At 46.9% G+C, this 20,377-nt stretch overlaps 1 protein-coding gene across 1 annotated transcript in view; it reads left to right on the forward strand.

The window, feature by feature from the left end:
* Window positions 1–20,377, forward strand: part of KCNG2 (potassium voltage-gated channel modifier subfamily G member 2) — an 81,243-nt gene that overhangs the window by 35,731 nt on the left and 25,135 nt on the right. Inside the window, 1 exon segment of the mRNA XM_017873801.1 lies at window positions 15,531–15,630. The gene's annotated coding sequence lies outside the window, so the exon portion shown is untranslated.

Raw genomic sequence — 20,377 nt, forward strand, 5'->3', positions numbered from 1 at the left:
AGAGAACCCAGAAATAGATCCACAAAAAAATTCCTGATTAACTTTTGACAGAGGTTCGAAAGTGATTCAGTAAAGTAAATATAGCCTTATCAACAAATAATAAGACATCCATAAGCCAAAAAAAAAAAAAATCTTGACCTAATCCCACACCTTATAAAAATTAACTCAAAATGGATCATGACTTAAATGTAAAATTAAACATTACAAAAACAACAGGAGAAGCCTGGGTGTGGTGGCTGATGCCAGTAATTCCAGCACTTTTGGAGGTTGAGGCAGGTAGGATTACTTGAGTTCAGGAGTTCAAGACCAGCCTGAGCAACATAGTGAGATCTTGTCTCTATGAAAAGTAAAAAAAGTCAGCCAGGCATGGTAGTACACACCTGTAGTCCCAGCTACTCAGGAGACTGAGGTGGGAGGGTTGCTTGAGCCTGGGAGATCAAGGCTGCAATGAGCTGAGATTGAGGCTGCAGTAAGCCACGATCACACCATGGCACTGGTGTTGCCTAGGTGACAGAGCAAGACCCTATCTCATAATAAATAAATAAATAAATAATAACAGAAGAAAACCTTTGAGATGTTGGGCTAAGCAAATCATTCTCGATACCAAAAGCACAGCCAATAAAAGAAAAAAAAAGGATAAATTGGATGTTATCAAAATTAAAATATTTTGCTCTGCAAAAGACCTTGTGTGAAGGTTTTAAAGATAAGCTATAGACTTTGAGACAATATTTGCAAACTGCATAGCCAACCAAGGACTAGTATCTAGAATGCATTTTAAAACTCTCAAAACCCAACAGCAAAATAACAAACAATCCAAATAGAAAATGAGCAAAACACATGAAAAAATATTTCACCAAAGAGAATAGATAGATGACAAAGAAGTGCATGAAAAGGTCTTCAGTGTCACTAGCTATTAACAACATGCAAATTAAAAGACAGTGAGGAGTGATGTCATCAATATGGCAAAATTCCAGTTTTCATACTTTTAGAGAAACAATTTGAACAACCATCCACACACAAAAATACCTTCACAAGAACTAAGGAATCCAGGTGAGAGATTAGCACCTGAATGGAACACAGGAATAAGGAAAGATGCATTGAAAAAGGAAGGAGAGTTTCACATTAACTCATACCACTCTTCCCCCAAGTCCACATAGCACAGCATGGAAAGAAATACTCTCCACATGGAAGGAGAATGAAGCGAGCACTCGACTTCACTGTGGAGTCCAATATGAGGCCCCTCCCCCTCCCCAGGGTGAACCTAGGTGCCAGGACTGCACCTACAGGCCTAGCCTCCAGGCCCACCCTAGCTCCAGGCAAGTCCTCACAGCCACATGCTCCAGGCCTACCCCAGCACAAGGATGGACTCTGCAGCCCAGGTACCAGGCTGGCCCTTGCAGACCCAGGTACCACCTACTCATGCAGACCCAAACTCCAGGCCTGTCCCATGGACCCAGGCACCGAGCTGGCCCTTGTAAACCCAGGCAGCAAGCTAACCTGCCTGAGAACTCCAGCAGCAGGCCTTCCTATGGAAGCACTCTTGCCCCTCCTTAGAATCTTGGGGTGGGCTGACTGACAAAGGGCTCTCCCTGCCAAAGTCGGTGTGTAAAGACTGGAAGAGGTGCTTACTTCTTTAAATAGTCAGATACCAATGCAAGGCCACAAGGATCATGAATACTCAGGGAATATGACATTACTAAATACATGAAATAAAGCACCAATAACCAAACCTAAAGAAATGGAGGTCTACAAATAGCCTGACAAAGAATTCAAAATAATCATCTTAAAGAAGTTTGGTAAGCTACAAGAGAACACAAATAAACAACTAAACAAAAATCAAGAAAATAATACATGAGGAAAATTAGAAGTTCAACAACAAAGAGATAGAAACCATAAAAAAGACCCAAACAGAAATTCTAGAGATAAAGTACATATGATTGAATTGAAAAATTCCATAGAGATTTCAACAGTAGACTCAATTAAGCAGAAGAAATAATCAGCAATCTTAAGGATAGGACATTTGTAGTTATTCAGTCAGAAGAGCAAGAAAAACTGTGAAGAAATCCTAGAGACTTATGGGCTGCCAGCAAGCAAACTGATATATGCATTATAGGTGTTCCAGAAGGAGTGGAGTACGCAAAAGGTGAGGAAAGCTTATTTAAAGAAACAATGGTGGAAAACTCCTCAAATTTAGAGAGGGAAATAAAAATCCAGATCCATGAAGCCCAAAGAACCCCAAATAGATTAAACATAAAGAGATATTTACCAAGACACATTATAATAAAATTCTCAAAAGTCAAGGACAATGAGAATTTTGAAAGCAGCAAAGAAATCAGTTTATAACATATAAAGGAATTTCCCCATAAGACTATTGCCATATTTCTCAGCAGAAACCTTGCAGGCCAGGAGAGCGTGGGATCATATATTCAAAGTCCTGGAAAAAAAATTGCCAACCAAGAATATTATACCTGGCAAAGCTGTCCTCCAGAAATTAAGGAGTGATAATGATTTTCCTAGACAAACAAAAGCTTAGGGAGTTTATCACCACTAAATCTGCCTTACCAGAAATGCTGAATGTTCTTCAAGTTGAAATGAAAGTTCACTAATAGGCTGGGCGCGGTGGCTCAAGCCTGTAATCCCAGCACTTTGGGAGGCTGAGGCGGGTGGATCACTAGGTCAGGAGATCGAGACCATCCTGGCTAACACGGTGAAACCCTGTATCTACTAAAAAATACAAAAAAAACCTCGCCGGGTGAGGTGGCGGGTACCTGTAGTCCCAGCTACTTGGGAGGCTGAGGCAGGAGAACGGCGTAAACCCAGGAGGCAGAGCTTGCAGTGAGCCGAGATCCAGCCACTGCATTCCAGCCTGGGTGACAGAGTGAGACTCCATCTCAAAAAAAGAAAAAAAAAAGGAAAGAATGTTCACTAATAGCATGAAAAAATATTAAAGGATAAAACTTACTGTAAATGTAAGAATACAGTCAAACTCAGAATGTTCTAATACTGTAATAGTGTCATAAGTCACCTTTAATGCCAGCATAAAAGCAGAAAGATAGAAGTATTAAAAATAAGTATAGCTACAATAATCTGTAAATAGACACATAATGTATAATGTAAATTGTGACATCAATAACATAAAATGTGTGAGGAAAAGAAAAGTATAGAGTTTTGTTTACCGTTGAAGTTAAATTGTTATCAGCTTAAATAAACTGTTACAACTAAAAGATATTTTAGGCCAGGCACAGTGGCTCACGCCTGTAATCCCAGCACTTTGGGAGGCCGAGGTGGGTGGATCATGAGGTCAGGAGATCGAGACCATCCTGGCTAACATGGTGAAACCCTGTCTCTACTAAAAATACAAAAAATTAGCCGGGCATGGTGGCAGGTGCCCATAGTCCCAGCTACTTGGTAGACTGAGGCAGGAGAATGGCATGAACCTGGGAGGAGGAGCTTGCAGTGAGCCAAGATAGTGCCACTGCACTCCAGCCTGGATGAAAGAGAGAGATTCTGTCTCAAAAAAAAGAGAAATTTTATGTATGCCTTACAGTAACTAAAAAGAAAAATAAATTGTAATAGATACACAAAAGAGAAAGAGAAAGGAATCAAAGCATACACTATGAAAAAATTATCACATCACAAAGAAGACAGCAAAAGAAGAAGAAAGAATCAAAGGAACTGCAAAACAGTTGAGAACAATTAATCAACAATTATTTAACAATTAATTAACAATTAACAATTAATTAACAATTAACAATTAACAAGTAATTAACAATTAACAATTAACAATTAATTAATGGTTAACAATTAACAATTAATTGTTAACAGTTAACAATTAACAGTTGAGAACAATTAACAAAATGGCAGTAGTAATTTCTTACCTATCAATAATTACTTTAAATGTAAATGGATGAAATTCTCCAATCAAAAGACATAGAATCATTGAATGGATTTAAAAACAAAATCCAACCCTATGCTGCCTACAAGAGACTTGCTTTAGCCTTTCATAGGCTGAAAGTGAAGAGACAGAAAAAGATATTCCATGCAAATGGTAACCAACAGAGAGCAGGGGTGGTTATACTTACATCAGACCAAATATATCTGCACTCTCATGAGCATTGCAGCATCATTCACAATAGCCAAGATATGAAATCCATCTAAGTACCCATTTATGGATGAGTGGCTAAAGAACAGAGACACACACACAACAGAACATCATTCAGCCTTGAGAAACGTGTAAAGAACCTGGAGGACGTTATGCTGAGTGAAATAAGCCAGGCATGGAAAAACAGTAATGTGTGATATCACTTGTATGTGGAATCTAAGGAAGTTGAACTCAGAAGCAGAGAGAATGGTGGTTACCAGGGGATTGGGGGTGAAGGAACTGATGGTGATCAAGGGGTACAAAATTTTAGTTATACAGGATTAATCACTTCCAGAGATCTAACATGCAGCATGGTGACTATAGCTAATAATACCATATTGCATACTTGAATTTTTCTAAGAGAGTAGATCTTAAATGTTCTCACCGTACACAAAAAAAGGTAACTGTGTGAAGTGATGGATATATTCATTAGCTTGACTGTGGTAATCATAATGTATTCATATATCAAAACACCACAGTGTGCACCTTTAATTAGACATCAATAAAGTGGGACAAACGAATACAGTGAGGTGTCACCACACACCTATCAGAATGCCTAAAATTAAAATGGTGACATCCAATGCTGGCAAGGATGCTGAGAAACTCCTTCTCTCATACAATGCTGGTGGGAATGCCCAGTAGTACAACCACTCCAGAAAGAATTTGGCAGTTTCTTTAAAAACTAAATATGCAACCAGCCAGTCAGTAAGGGGGAAAAGGATAAATTGAATTTTATCAAAAGTAAAACCTGTTGCTCCAATGAGCATTTATCCCAGAGAGGAAAAGCAACCTGTGTGGAAATGCTTGTAACTGCTGTATTCATAACAGCCAAATCTGGGAAATAACCCAAATATTCTCCCACTTGTTGTTAAACAAACTCCAGTGCATCCATCCCATGGAGTACTACTCTGCAATAAAAAGGGATGAACTCCTGATGTATTCAGCATCCCCGATGAATCTCTAGGGAATTATTCTGAGTGGAAAAAGCCAATCCTAAAAGGTTACATAGGGTGTGATTCAACTTTTATAACATTCTTGAAATGACACAATTATGACGATGAAGAACAGATTAATGGTTTCCAGGGGTTCAGGAGGAGGTAGCTGGGAAGGCCGGGGGTGTGGCTGGGAATCCACAGGAGGGACTCTGGTGTGAGGAGAGCTCTGTGTCTGGATGTGTATGTGCCAGCGTCCCGGTGGAGAGGGTGTTCCGCGGCTTAGGGGAGGTTGCCATGGGGAAAATTGAGTAAAGGGTGCAAGGGTGCCCCTGCTGTATTGTTTCTTACAACTGCATGTGAATCTGCAATTACCTCAAAATTTGATTTTGGAAATTTTTGGAGCAATTATATGCAGCTCTACTGTATATACCCTGCTTTGTGGATAAGAGTTATTAGTTATTAGTTACCAAGTTTCTATATGTATTATAGACTTGGAGATTGTGTCCCACAAATCATAACTGAAAATAATTGTCAATTTCTCAGTCAAAACATGGCTAAAATGGATCTCATTAGCAAGTTCTCTTCTGAACAGAACCAAAACCTTGCTAATTACATCCTATTCATTTTATACACTTGTGTGTATGTATGAAAAATAGAACTCTTTTATAATTTATGACACTTTGGCATATGGAAAATAAAAGTATTTCAAATCGAAATAGTTGAGATCCGCATGTGAACTCGTATGTGCATCGGAAAGAGATCACAGGAATGATGCTAATGTTACTCATCTTTATTTTACAACAAAAATCTCCTGAGTCATATTTTATTCAAAATTATTTATGTTTGGCTTTTTGTAACCCATGGGTGATTATAGTCTTAATTCATCTAATGTTTTTCTTGATAGGACAAGTAAGAATTGGGAAATAAAAACTGCACTGGCAGCCGGGCGCAGTGGCTCAAGCCTGTAATCCCAGCACTCTGGGAGGCCGAGACGGGCGGATCACAAGGTCAGGAGATCGAGACCATCCTGGCTAACACGGTGAAACCCCGTCTCTACTAAAAATACAAAAAAATTAGCCGGGCGAGGTGGCGAGCCTGTAGTCCCAGCTGCTCGGCAGGCTGAGGCAGGAGAATGGCGTGAACCCGGGAGGCGGAGGTTGCAGTGAGCTGAGGTCCGGCCACTGCACTCTAGCCTGGGTGACAGAGCAAGACTCCGTCTCAAAAAAAAAAAAAAAAAAAAAAAACTGCACTGGCACACTAAATACTAGCCTGGGACTGAGGTTACATACATTGTATTTTAAACAATTCTCAGCTGCAGTCTATGCTCGCTGGTTGGTTGAAGAAGTTCTCTTATTTAGATGGTTTTTCCAATGGTCACATGGCCCTGTTTGTGAACCCGTGTCACTGCCGAGGTTAAGAGTTCCAACTGAAGGCAAAGTGTGCACTTGGGAAAAGGCCCCACGGAGGAGCCTAGAATCGTCTTCCTGAAAGGTGTGGGTCACAAGGGTCTCATTTCCTGCAAACAAACTCGTTCGGCCACAGGGCGGCCGGTGATAAGACAACATGGGGAAGGTAAGAGACGCTTGAACCAAATTTGTGAAGGTGCCAGAGCCAGAACAGAGGCAGCAGCGGCTGATAAAAGCGTCCATCTGCAATGACTGGATCATCTGGCAACATCTACTGCATGACAAATGCTTTAAGTCCTGAAGAGTTGGCTTCTGAGCTTCAGTGAAACATCCTGAGCCACCTCCTTGCTCTGCTCCTCCTCGGATGGCAGCCCTGCTGGCCTCACACAAGGTCCCCCAGGTGCCTTGGGATGTGGGGCTTCTCCCTCAGGAACTGTGGACATTTGGGGTTGGAAAGCTGCGCTGGGAGCCATCCTGGACACTGCGGGTGTTGAGCAGCATTCCTGACCCCCACGCCTCCATGCCGGGGATGCCTCCCTCCCCCGTCGAGATCATCAAAACCTGGACATTGCCAGGGGCCCTGTGGGATCTGAGGGTCGCCGTGGATCCCAGCCGAGAAGCCCTGGTCTAGAAACCACGCTGAGCAATCTTTACCCGGCAGTGAGGACCACACTCCCTGTGGAAGCCCTGGTGGGTCTTGTTCATGGAGATTAACAGCCCCACTAACTGCAAGGCACTCGCCCCATGAGCCACCATCCATGCATGTAAGCACTTACAGAGATTCTAATTGTAACTCAGAATGGTAAATACCATTGTATCCCAGTGACTTCTCCTTATTGATTACATTCGAAAAATCCTGATAGTCTTGGTAGTGGCAGTCACAGCTTTTCCCCGTGACACACTCATATTGCATGCGGACCTGCCCTTGCTGTGGCATCCTGGAGGCTGGCACCTGGCTTGCTGGTGGCAGTGAGGCCGTGTGTCCCCTGGGCCAGGCTCGTGATCAGGGAGGGTGGTGACATAATGCCTGGGGCACTGAGCTTGTGGTTCAATTAAGCCACAATTTAATTTAAACTGCTTGAGAGTCCGGTTCATTTATTTATGTGTATTTAGCCAGATTTAAACAAAATAGTCACTGTTTTCCTTGGGACTGAAGGAGTGGATTGGCAGGGAGGAATCCTGGGCAAACAGGGAGTGAGGGATGGGGTGCGGTACACGGACCCTGACCTGGGGCCCTGAGCAGAGGAAACTTGCAAAGCTTCTCCTGGTGAAGGCGGAATGTCTGAAACCCCAGCGCGGGCTCAGTTGCTGCCAGAGGCCAGTGATGAACCCGAACCTCATCCGTCCTCGATCTCTGGGGCTGGTGGTGACACATATGCTTCTAAGTAGGGTTTGCCTTTTGCTTGGAAGGAAATATTAGAATTATTTCACCCCAACCCGCTGCATTCATTACTTAGAGCTGTGCAGCTTAAAACACCAGAAATGTACTCTCTCAACCCTGGGAGTCCCAAGTACAGAGTAGGGGACCACAGGCCTGTGCTGTCTCTGAACCGCTGGGGAGGGGCCTGCGTTGCCGCTCCCAGCTCCTGCAGCACCGCCAATCCTCGGCCCTCCTTGGCTGTGACCTTGTCCTCTGCATCCCACGGCCTCAGTGTCGGCCTCTCCCCTCTTATGGGGACGCCCGTCCCTGGACTCGGGCCCACCCTAGGGGCCTTGTCTTAGCCACATCCGCAAATACCCTGTTTCCCGATGAAGTCCGTCGCACAGGTCCGGGGGCTGAGACCGGCACAAGCTTCCGGGGACGCTGTGGAACCCACAGCTCTGCCTGTGGGCAGTGGCCATGTGGGGGAAGGAAGGAGGCAGGGACTGTGGCCCACACGCTGGGGCACAGCTGGACTGTTCTGTGTATTTCGCTGAAAAAGCATCCTCTCGCCATGCCTGCCCCCGGGAGCATCCGTCCCCCAGAGGCCGCAGCATTCCCGGTGAAGCCAGACTGCCCGGCTGGAAGAGCCTCATCCCCGAGGAGTGGCCTCGGGCAGGTGAGTTCCACCCTCTGTGCCTCGGTCCGCATGGGGCGCTTGTACCCACGGCTGTCAGGGGTTAATGACTGCCTGGCGCCTGTGCAGTTCTCTGTGTTTGTTGAATCAACAAAGTAAAAGAGCCGTGGATAATGAGTGCTTCCTGGACACGGGATCCGTGCGGACACAGGCGGGGTGGGCCCGAGTTCTCCTCCCACGCAGGCCACTCTGCCGCTCTGCACGCCAAGCCCCACCTCCACACCCAGCCCCTCTGCCAGCCCCATCCCGTCTTCAGTCAGCCTCCCTTAGAGGGACCCCGGACCTCGCAGCCTGGACCCTTCAACCCCCACAGCCTCCCCAGAGGGGCCTCCGAGCGTAGCCCTGTCCTTAACCCCTGATTCCTTTATTCGGAATCCTAATGTTCTCACTGAGCACTGATTATGCGCAAGCGATGTCCCGGGGAAGAAGACACAGAGAAAACAAAATCACACACAACCTGCCCTCCCAGCGCTGAGCTTCTGGGGGGGCACAGGTGCCCCTCTTGGCTCAGAAGATGGGAGCCCTCACCCCCAGCTGACCACATCTTCTGCCCTGTGCTCAGGCAGGTGCGTCCGACCTCACCCAGAGCAAGGACGTCCATGTGCAGGAGCCGCATCTGGACAGGCCGCACCTGCCTCCCCTCCTCGCCTTCCCCTGCGTCAGCTAGGAGCCTCTGTTCTGGCAGCAGGTTACACCAAGGGCAGTGGTCAAGACAACCGTTGTTTCTTAGCTGCCCTGGTTTCTGAGGGTCAGGATTTCTCACGGCCCAGGGCAGACGCTTGCTCTGCTGCGTGAAGTCTGGGCCTCGGCCGGAGGCAGAGCAGAGGCTGGGGCACTGGAAGTCTTGTTCTTGCATAGCTGCGGGCTGATGCTGGTTGTCGGCCGCCCCGGGTGTGCTGGGAGCAGGAGCGCGTGGAAGGCCCAGCCTCTCGGAGACCACCCACATAATCACACAGTGAGACGTCTGCTGTGGTTCAATGGGAGGGACCCGAGACCCCACCCAGGCTCATTGGGAGGAACCTGAGACCCCACCTGGCCATGGGAGGAGTGTCCCGCGCACCTAAAGGGCTGGCATGGCCGTGTGCAAACCTGCCGCCGTGGCTGGTCCTGGCTCTCCTGACCTTCCTCCTCCCCGCCATCATCCATGTACCCAGCACACACGTGCACACATACGTGGATACATGGACACAAACAAACTTCACCCAGACAGCCGAAGCCCCTCCCTCTCTCTAATCATGTCTTCCTCCCTCTCCATGCAGAGGTGATTAAAGTTTGTATAAAATTGGGATATTCTGTTCCTTGAATATCTGGTAGAACTCTTGATAAAGTCATTCGAGTTTGATTTTTGGAAGAAAAATAGATTTGTAATTACTATTTCAGTTTCTTCAGCAATTTTGTATTTATTCAGAGTTCCTGTTTCTTAAGTCAATTCTAGTACTCCATGGTTTATTGTCTTTATTGGCATGAAGCCATTAAGAGTGTTTTCTCATGATGTTCTCTTCTCTACCCGATCTGAAGTTATTCTCTTTTCGGATCTTCATTTTTAAATTTGAGCCTTCTCTTCTTTCCCCTCAGTTCTGTTGTTGTTTCCTTTCCCATTTGTCTTTTTGAGAACATGTTTTGGCCTCTCTGCCTTTCTTTGGGTTTTCACAGTAAGACAATCTGCAGAAATATTTTAGCTACGATGAGTTTCTTCTTAAATTACTAAACATACAGCCTTCATAGTGTAAATCCTTTTCTGTGAGTTTCTTTGTATAACTTTGTATAAAACTAGGAGAGATCATGGCCCAGTAAGAACTCGAACGCACGTTGCTTTCGTACCCACAGGGGCAGGTGCTGGGGGTGGTTCCAGACCAGGTGGCTGCACAGAGTAGAGGGAGCCTGCGGTTCCAGCTCCTGCACCGAACATCCTTGGAGTCCTCATGTTACCGGAAATGGGTCCCAATCCAGACCCCAGAGAGGGTTCTTGGATCTCAGGCAAGAAAGAATTCAGGGCGCGTCCACTGTGTGCAGCAAAAGCAAGTTTATTAAGAAAGTAAAGGTGAATTGGCAGCTGCTCCGTACACAGAGCAGGACGTTCCCAAGAGTAAGAGGAGGAACGCATCCACCCTAGGTACAATGCTTTTTTATATATAAGATGAAAAAAAAGATCGTAGGGAGATGTGCTCTGCTACAAGGGTTTGGGATAAAGGATTAATTTTCCTTATTAGTATATTTTGCAAGAATCAATATTATTATCTTTAAAGCAAAATTGGGAATGCTTCTGTTTTCAAGATATCGGGGTATCAGGACACTCCTAAGTCTGGGTCTGTTTAGTAAACGTTACCAATCTGTTCCCTTAGCCATAAACATCTAGAGTCTAGGAATACCTAACTTCCTGGGAGTCAGCCCAGAAAGTCCCAGCCTCATTTTCCAGCCCTCAGTCAAGATGGAGTCACTCTGGTTCGAAAGCCTGTGACACTCAGAGGATGCACCTGATACTAAACCAGTAAGAGCAGACACTGCAGATACTACCCTTGATCTCAAGGAAGTGACCTGATAGCCTTTTCAAGCTACACCATGTGTGAGCATGTGCGGGTGTGTGTGTGAATGTGCAGTGTGCAAGTGTGAGTGAATGTGTGTGAATGTGTATGCATGTGTGAGCGTGTGATGTGTGTGAATGTGCATGTGTGTGTGTGCATGTGAATGTGTGTTAATGTGTGTTTTGTGCATGTGTGAATGTATATGCCTGTGTGAATGTGTGTGTGTGAATGTGCGTGTGTGTGAATGTGTGTGACTGTTAATGTGTGTGAATGTGCATGTGTGTGAATGTGTGTGTGCATGTGTGAATGTGTGTTAATGTGTGTGAATATGCATGTGTGTGAATGTGTCTGTCTGTGAATATGAGTGTGTGTGTGTGCACATACACGTGTGAGCACTTATGCACCAGGACTATCCTAGGCATCCACATTGGCTGTCAATCCTCACAACAGCCTTGTAAGATAGGTGCTATTCTATTACGATTTATTTTCGTTTTATAGATGCAGAATCTGAGGCTTAGCAAAATTAAGTCGGTTTTTCAGGGCTGCCTGGCCCGTCCGGGCCGCGGCACTCACCTGCTTCCGTCTGCGCTCGCTCTAATTGTTGGGCTGCACTGAGGCTCTGCTCGTGAGACATCCTGTGACGGCTCGGGTTGGGGCTGGAATTGGGGGGATGGCAAGCGCTGTGTGTGCATCTCAGTCCCGCCAGCAGGGTCCCCCGCCTCCAATGACCTTGTTTCCGGGAAGCGCGTCCCCATTTCCCAAGCGCCCGCCCCGGGGAAAAGGTGGGGGGGCATCATCATTTCCAGCAACGCGCCAGTCATCTCCAGCAGCGCAAACGATGCCTGCTCTGAACAGTTCAACCCAACCCCATGAGGAACATTCTGTATTCAACTTGATCTTTGCTTTATGTCTGTAATATCAAAGCGTGTCTAAAGAGCCTGCGCACCGTCAGACTCTATTTAATTGTGCAGAAGAGATTTCGACTTTAATTAAGGAAGCAGGGGAAGCGTTCCCTTAGATCTCAGCCCCTGCACTCGCAGAGAGCATCTCAGTACAGGGGTCCCCGGGAGCCCCGTTCCAGCCTCCTCTGAGGTGCCTGGGACCACTTGGGCTTCGCCCCGACAGTGACATCGCATTGCTCGAAGATCGCCGGTGTCCACGCGGATGGCGGCTCACCAGCGTCTGCGCCCGGGCGTGGGCCGCCCTCTGGAGATGAGCTGGATGTTGAAGCCACCGACGGGAACGAAGTGGCTTCTCCAGCTTCCCGGCCAAACAGGGGCGGGGCCGTAATTAAAGTCCAGGCCTCCTGCCCGGTTCAGGGTTCTTTCTGGTACAAAGCAGTGTCCGTGTGGGGCCAAAGCCTCCTGACTTAGCAGGGTCTTTGTCATTTCTTTGGGGCTCCCTGTGTCAGTGCAGACCAGTTCCCCCCACTCCCGCCGTGGAGCAGGCCCTGGGCACGACCCGGCACCACGTGGATGCTCCCTGCTGCTGGACATGCCGAGCATCCCGGGCAGCCTGAGACCGGTCCTCCCCTCGTGTGTCCCTGCGGCAACGCGTCCTGGTCACCTGCGTGTGCCCTGAAGTGTTCCCAGGAATACCAGCGTGGGCAAAGCGGACAGTGGGCGTGTCCTCGAGACACTTACGTCCTAGTGGGAGCGGACAGAAAATAACACTAGGCAAAAATAATGCGTCAATCATTCAGTCCTTTAGGGGAGAAAAGAACGCAGCAAAGTGAGGTGGGCCTGGGCTTCAGCGTGAACCGAGTGGCGCGGGTGAGTCTGACAAGAAGGCAGGTTTGAGCAAAGGCCGAGCGTGAGGGGTCACCGTGGGCATCGCCGAGCAACCGTTCAGGCAGAGGAGCGGCTGTGCTGAGGCCTGAGGCGGGACTCCCCTGGGTGCCAAGAGGAGCAAGGAGGGGCGGGACAGACCGGCCTAGTTAGGGCGGTGAGCTCCGGCGTTTTGAGCAGAGGGTGGCCTGTGGTGTTAGGAGGCCCCCCTGGTCGCTAAGCTAGGGACAGAGGGCAAGAGGAGGAGGCGGGAACCTGCTAGGGCTGTGGATGCAGCAGATAGGAAGCTCAGAGCAGAGGCCGCAGTGAGCCAGGAGCTTCTAGATGTCAGGCAGCCGGTGTCAGCAGCACCTAGCTGTGGGTGATCCCCCGGGACTCTGGCGGAAGGCCTGGGTGGGACTACAGGCCAGGCCTAAAGCTTCAACATCTGTGCTGGGGAGATGGCCCCGGGCCAGGGACAGATGCGGCTCCCTCCTGGGCCTGAGACAGGTGCCACCCCACGGCAGGCACTACTTGAGTGGCAGGTGGCCCGACCCTGTGGGCCTCAGGGTGGAGAGCCGGACTCAGGGGGCTTCCCCCTCTTGGGATCCAGCCTGTGAAACAGCACAGACTGGTTTCCTCTGGAATCCACCATGCATGGGGGGAACCAGCAGGCCCACATCCAGGCTAGCCCTGCCTGGTTCCAACACGGTTCTTCTGCAGGAGGCCCCTGAGGAGTGCTGGCTGCACCTGCGGCTGTTTCCTGGTCGTGGGCTCAGGCGTCCAGGACTGGCCACGGAGGGAAGGCAGGGGGCTGCCTGTGTGCAGGAGGAGCGGAGCCTTCTGCTTCCATCACCGCCCAGCAGAGCCTCACTGTCCCAGCCCCGTTCACCAGACCCCCAGCCCCTGTGTGAGGGCAGCAGTGGTCGTGTCCTGTCTGGGCGCTGTCACAACACTTGCATGCGGAAACACAAGAGCTTTCCAATTCCCCAAGCTCGGCATCATCAAGTTCCCCGGCTACGTTTATTTTAAAGGTAAATGTTACAGAGGTCTCTGTGGAGGGCCCAGGGGTGCACAATTCCTCATCCTCAAAGAGCCTTTAATGGCAGACCTCCTGCCTTCCGTAAGGCTGGTAAAATCCAAGTCTTTATACATTGCCTTTCATTGGCTTATTTTTGCCTCTTCTGAGCTTCCTGGTAAACTAATTTTGGTGATTTTACTTTCTCCTCCATGTGTGACTTTTCTGTCCCATTTGCCTCCTGTGGACCCCTGATGCCTCTGGGAGACGGTCCTCAGCATGAGACCTTTCTACTTTCAATCTTATCTACTGACTGTACTTTTCCATTTCTAGTTTTGTTTCTTATTTAGATTCTCTTGGGATTTTTTGTTTGGTTGGTTATTGTTGTTGTTTTTTGTTTGTTTTCTTTTTGTAAAGTCTTTGTTTTCCCTCATGTTTTTACTTCCTTCATTCATTATTTTTTATAATTCTGTTCTCTAAAGTTCCCAGGAGGCTGTGTGTGCTGGTGTGTGCTCACGGTGGACTCTCACTGTGTGTGGTTTGTCATTTTAGTTTCAGTTCGTCTTGGCTGGGGCTTTGTCTGTGGGAATCCCACGAGGCTTGAACTGAGAGCACCTACGGGCCAGTGCCCTGCTGACGTTGGGCTGCATAATTCTTTGCTCTGGGGGCCCGTCCTGTGCAGGGTATTGGCAGTATCTCTAGTTTCTACCCACTGGACGCCAGTCATAGCAGTCATGACCATCACAGATGTCTGCAGACCTTGCCGGCTGCCCCAGGGCAGAATTGCCCCCACTGCTGGGAACTGCGGCTTTGGCTGGTTCTCTGCTTGGTTCTGTCAGCTTTAGGGGTATCGCTGCCACCACCTTTGTGCGTGATCATTTCTTGGCTGTATCACCCACCAACATTCCAGCCTCACCCCACGGTGCACGCTGGGCTCGTAGACACACAGCATCGTTTTTGACCTTGCCAAGAGAGGTCTTGAAACCTTCCGGTACTGGCTGGTGGGTTTCCTTCCCGATCATCCTCCGTGGAGGGGCCCTGCATGGCCCGTGCTTTCCTTAGATCAGTTCGGCCTCTGCCCTCGTGCTGTGATGGCCCACTCACCCCTGTCGTCACTGAACCAGACGCCACACTCTTGACAAGAGTGTGTCGTCAAACTGGTTGATCTACTCTAATACCTTGTGGCAATTCAAGATGCTTATTTTTGCTCTTATGAGTGAAATTGAGCATTATTTTTCATATGTTGAAAGCCTTTTCCCCCCTTGATGTGAACTTTATGTCAGTTGGCCCGTTTTTTCTTCTGAGCTGTTTGTAGTCTTTCTTTTGCTGACGTTTTGCAGAGAATGGGGAGGAACTCCAGAGCTTTCAGAAGTAACTTTGCAATCTCTTAAATAATTTGCTTTAGAACACTTTAGCATATAATTTATGTCCATATTTTAACATGTATGTTCTGGGAGGAAGAAAGCCTTTTACAACAGAAGTTCCAGGTTGTACCTGATTATCCAGTTATTTTAATAATGATTCATCCCTGCCTGCAAAAAACTTGGAGCGTGCAATGGCTTTGGCTACGAGGGAAGTCAACCTGTCCTGCAAGCCTGATGTGTGTGCTCCGCGGGGACTGGAGGGTGGGGCGTCAAAGCCACCGTTATCCGCAGTAGTAACTCAGGCGACTCTCTGTCCCTTAGGGTGAAACTGGACGTTCATTTTCCAGGTCGAAGCCACTGGTCTCAGCTGTGATTTCACCAGTTCCCTGAAAGAGAATACCCTGTACCTTCACAGAGCCAGGTAAACCCAGAACCTGCCAGAATTGAGCAAGAAACCTCACGTAGCACTGGGATTTTTGTTTTCCATTTCAGAGACAGGGTCTTCTTTGTGCCTTCTGCTGATGGTAAAGCTGAGACCCTGGTGACTGTTGACACACACCTGTCAAAGGCATGCCTCACAGGCAGCCCAGAACTCAGGCGTGGCCCCTTCCGAGCCCCACCTGGGACCGTAGAGGACAAGGGAGCTCACAGGGCCATCTGCCGCGCCACAAAGGGCTCCGGCAGCTGGGTTTGCACTCTAGGCTTCTTCGACAAACTGGGACAGCTGCTGCTCATTCCGGGCAATTTCTGAGGCAGGACGTTCAGACGACTTCCTGCCACATTAGGAAGCTCCGTCTTGTGAGCCCTGGGGAGGCCGGCAGGTTGGAACTTTCAGAGCCTTTAAGGCCCCAGAGCACTTGACTTGTAGGGCTCGGGAAATCTCTGCAGCAGATTTCCATGACCTAAGTAGCTGATTGCTTTTGAATAAAATCAGGTCCCCTACTCCGGCCCTTCTGCCAGGCCAGCCCTCCGTCTCTGAGGAGCTCTCCTGCTTTTGGACCTCTCTGCCTGCCCCCCACAGCCGCCCCCCACAGCCCTGTGCAGTATTGGATGCACCGGACTTGTCTGTGTTCCTCAGATCCGTGCTCCAGGCCATGTCCTTGGCATGGGGTGTCTGTCACAGAGATTTAGACCACATGTTCACTGAGTGAACCTTGGGGCACAGAGGCACACACGACCATCTGAATCCTGCCCACGTCCCCCCTCTTCTCATGCAGCAAACTTGGCGCTGAAGGTCACAGCACACGTGGTGTGTGTCCAAGGAGCCGTCCAAGGAGCTTTCTCCCATTCAGAAGCGACTTCTGCAATTCTTCACTGGGGGCACTGAGCTCTTACTGGCAAGCTAACTAATGCCATTTTGTTAGACTGTCTTTCCCTCCCTCCTTCCTTTTCATTTAACCTTTCCCCCCTAAAATCTCAGGGGCATCACACGCTTGGGTCAAGTGGGCAGTCTGTGAGCTACACTGAGCAAACCACCATGCCCCTTCTCTGGTTCCTAAGTTGCTGTAGTGGTGGGTTTAAGCTTTACTTGGCAGAGGTTCGAGGATACAGTTGTCAGCAACAACCAAAAAAAGGGCTTGATGTCGACAGTGGAAGGCAGCGGTTCTCGAACCTCAGTGATGAGGCTTGCATGTTACTGGATTCCCCCCAAGGCCTACTCACTCAGAATGATTTTTATAAGTTGAAATAAAATTCACATAACGTTGTATTTACCATTTTTATGTGCACGATTCAGTGGTTTTTAGTGTATTAACAATGTTATACAACCATCACCACTCTCTAATTCCAGGACTTTTCATCATCCCAAAAGAAACTCTGAGCCATTAGCAGTCACTCCTCCTTGTCCCTCCTCCCATTCCCTGGAACCCCTCACCTGCTTTCTGTCTCTGTGAATTTCCTTATCATGGACATTTTATTTTATTTTATTTTATTTTATTTTATTTTTTGAGACAGTGCCACTCTGTTTTCCAGGCTGGAGTACAGTGGCCTGATCTTGTCTCACTGGAACCTCTGCCTCCTGGGTTCAAGCGATTCTCCTGCCTCAGCCTCCTGAGTAGCTGGGATTACAGGCACCCACCACCACGGCCGGCTAATTTTTGTATTTTTGGTAGAGACGGGGTTTCGCCATGTTGGCCAGGCTGGTCTCAAATTCCTGACCTCAAGTGATCCAACCACCTCAGCCTCCCAAAAATGCTGGGATGACAGGTGTGAGCCACCGTGCTCGGCTCAGATGTTTTATATAAACGGATTCCCACTATATATGACCTTTTCTGTCTGGCTTCTTTCTCTTAGCATAGGCTTTATCCACATGTGGCATTAGCAGCACTTGATTCCTGTTTACGGCTGAAAAACATTCCTGTATGGAGGCCCACATGTTGCTTCTCCGTTTATCAGTTGATGGAATTTGGGTTGTTTTCACTTTTTGGGGATTATAGTAATGCCACTGTGAACATCTATGTACAAGTTTTTGTGTGAGCACATGTTTTCATTTCTCTTGAGTGTATACCTCGGAGTGGGGTCTCCGGGTCACACGAGAACTCTATGTTTAAATTTTTGAGGAACTGCCAGACTGTTTTCCACTGTGGCTGTGACATTTTATATTCCCACCAGCAATGTACTGGGGTCCAATTTTTCCACATCCTTTCCAACACTTGTTGTTTTTTTTTTTTTCCGTTTGTTTGATTGTAACTACCCTAGTGGATGTGAAGTGGTATCTTGTAGTTTTAGTTTATGTTTCCATAATGGCTAATGATATTGATCACCTTTTCATGTGCTTATTAGCCATTCACATATTTCCTTGGGAGAAATATCCGTTCAAATCCTCTGCCCATGTTTAATTTGGGTTGTCATTTGTTGTTGGGCTGCGAGAGTTCCTAACATCCTGGATACTAGACTCTTATCTTGTGACTTGCAGCTCTTTTTTTCCCACTGTTACTTGTCATTCATTTTCCTGGTGCTGTTCTTTGATACACAAGAGTTTCATTGGAATGAAGTCAAATTTATCTTTTTACTTTTGTTCCTTGTGCTTTTCGCATCCTGTTTCAGAAGGCAGTGTCTCATCCACGGTCATGAAGATGTACACTCTGTTTTCTTCTACGTGTGTTTTGGGGTTTTAGCTCTTACGTTAAGGTCTTTGATGTAGCTTGAATTCGTTTTTATATACGGTGTGATGTTGGCACCTGTCTTGGTCCATTCAGTGTTGCTATAAAGGAATACCTGAGGCCAAGTAATTCATTTTAAAAAGAAGGTTTAATTGACTCATGATTCTGATGTCTGGAAAAGTTCCAGATCAGGTATCTGCATCTGAGGAAGGCCACAGGCGGCTCCAGTCATGGCAGAAGATGGCACGGAGCTGGTGTGTGTGGAGACCACACAGACGGAGGAAGCAAGGGGCTAGGGGTGCCAGGCGGGCTCAAGAGCCAACTCTGGAGTGAACTCATAGAGCGAGAACTCACTCATTACCACCAAGATACCACCCAGCCATGCGTGAGGGATCTTCCCCCATGACCCAAACCCCTCCCATTAGACCCCACCTCTGACATTGGGTATCAAATTCCAGTATACGATTTGGAGGCCAATATCCAAACGATAGCAGGGTCCAACTGTGTTTTTTTACATGTGGATAACCGTTTGTTGGAGACACTATTATTTCTCCATTGAATAGTCTTGACGACCTTGTCAAAAATGAACGGACGGTGGACTCATGGGTCATTTCTGGACTTTGGATTCTGTTCCATTGATGTTTGTGTCTCTCTTTATGCCAGTCCTACACTCTCGACTGCCGTAGCTTTATACTTAGCTTGAGTAAGCAGTAATGGACTAGTCCACGTTCGCATTCCCATAAAGGAATACCTGAGACTGGGTAATTGATAAAGAAAAGAGGTTTAATTCCCTCATGGCTCTGCAGGCTGTGAAGGAAGCCTGGTGCCAACGTCTGCTTAGCTTCTGGGGAGGCTTTGGGAAGCTTCCAGTCACGGCAGAACGCAAAGGGGGAGCAGGCACGTAACATGGTGAAAGCAAGAACAAGGTTGGGGGTAGGTACCACACACTTTTAAACGAACATATCTCATTTCGACACAAGATTTAGGTGGAGGCATGTAATAAAATGATTTCAAGTAAATTTGAGCCCTCCAACTTTGTTCTTTGTCAAGATTGTTTTGGCTACCTTGCATTTCCAATAGAATTTTAGGTTCAACTTGTCAATGTCTTCAAAAAAGTTACTGAGATTTTCATATGGATTGGATTGACTCTGTTGATCAACTTAGGGAAGAGTGCTATCTTAACAATATTAGGTCTTCTAATACATGAGCATGGAATGTCTTTTCATTTATTTAGTCTTAAAATTTCTTCCTGCAATGTTTGTGGTTTTCAGTTTTCAGTGTAGATTCCAGTTTCCACTCTCCGGTTAAATTTATTCCTAAGCATTTTATTCTTTCTGGTGCTCTTATAAATGGAATTTTTAAAACTTCCTTTTCTGGTTATTCATTGCTTTTGTATAGAAATACAACTGATTTTTTATACTGATCTCATGTCTTGCAATTTTGCTGAACCCATTCTCATAGTGGGGTGTGTGTGTGTGTGTGTGTGTGTGTGTGTGTGTGTTCTTTAGGTTTTCTGTACATAAGACCATAAGAACAAGTCATCTCAAAATATAGTTTTGCTTTTTTCTTTTGAGTCTGGATGCCTTTTATTTCTTTCTCTTGCCTAATTTTTCTGACTAGAATTTCCAGAACAATGTTAAGTAGAACTCATGACAGCAGGCATTTCAGTCTTGTTCCTGGTCTTGGGGGAAAGAATCCAGTCTTTCACAGTTGACTATGAAGTTAGCAGTGAGTTTTTCCTATGCAGACTTTGTCATGTGGAGGAAGTTCTCTTTTAATCCTAGTTATTGAGTTTTTTGTTTAATCATGAAAGGATGTTAGACTGTGTCAAATCCTTTTTCTGCATCTATTGAAATTATCACGATTTCATCCTATAAATATGCATATTATATTAATTTTTGCATATTGTGCCACCCTTGCATTCCTGTGATAAATCTCTATGGTAAATGATCACATGGTCGTCATGTATAATCCTTTTAATATGTAGCTGGATTTATTTTGCTCTTGTTTTGTGGAGGATTTTGCCTCTGTTTTCTTTTCTGTCTTTTTTTTTTTTTTTTTTTTTTT

This window comes from Rhinopithecus bieti, unplaced genomic scaffold (assembly GCF_001698545.2).
Source record: "Rhinopithecus bieti isolate Rb0 unplaced genomic scaffold, ASM169854v2 scaffold_8690, whole genome shotgun sequence".
In the NCBI taxonomy this organism is placed as follows: Eukaryota; Metazoa; Chordata; class Mammalia; order Primates; family Cercopithecidae; genus Rhinopithecus; species Rhinopithecus bieti.